Here is a 277-nt window from a genome sequence, read left to right on the forward strand (position 1 = left end):
TATATAAAATTATATAAAATTATATGTAATTATACATAATTATATATTATTATGTATCAAATTTGTCCATTCATGTTCATACATTCTACTTATATATATAATTATATATAATTATATATAATTATGTATAATTATATATATAAATTCATATATAATTTTACATAATTACGCATAGATTTATATGTAGTAGTATGTAGTAGTATGTGTTTATTAAACCCTTACGGGATACATAGCGGACTCCCGCTCCGCTTACAACAAAAAGACAAAAATAAAAAAA

Source organism: Odontomachus brunneus, unplaced genomic scaffold (genome assembly GCF_010583005.1).
Source record: "Odontomachus brunneus isolate Ranch 3 - 2012 unplaced genomic scaffold, Obru_v1 Obru_scaffold_306, whole genome shotgun sequence".
Lineage (NCBI taxonomy): Eukaryota > Metazoa > Arthropoda > Insecta > Hymenoptera > Formicidae > Odontomachus > Odontomachus brunneus.